Source organism: Phacochoerus africanus, chromosome 15 (assembly GCF_016906955.1).
Source record: "Phacochoerus africanus isolate WHEZ1 chromosome 15, ROS_Pafr_v1, whole genome shotgun sequence".
Lineage (NCBI taxonomy): Eukaryota > Metazoa > Chordata > Mammalia > Artiodactyla > Suidae > Phacochoerus > Phacochoerus africanus.
In genome coordinates this window covers 38617119-38617345 of record NC_062558.1, presented here as the reverse complement: position 1 = coordinate 38617345, position 227 = coordinate 38617119, and positions in this window count along the sequence as shown.

The window sequence follows — 227 nt, the reverse complement described above, 5'->3', positions numbered from 1 at the left end:
CACCTGCCTTGTTCTGTGTCCAGTTCTGGGGCCCTGTTAACCACCAAGACCTTCCCAAGTCCTACCTAGGTGGTATAGATCAGCAGCACAGAGTCCCTCCCCATCTGATCTTACACAGAGCCTACACTAGAGACAAGAGTCACTCAATGTGGAGTTCCCGTCGTGGCACAGTGGTTAACGAATCCGACTAGGAACCATGAGGTTGTGGGTTCGGTCCCTGCCCTTTC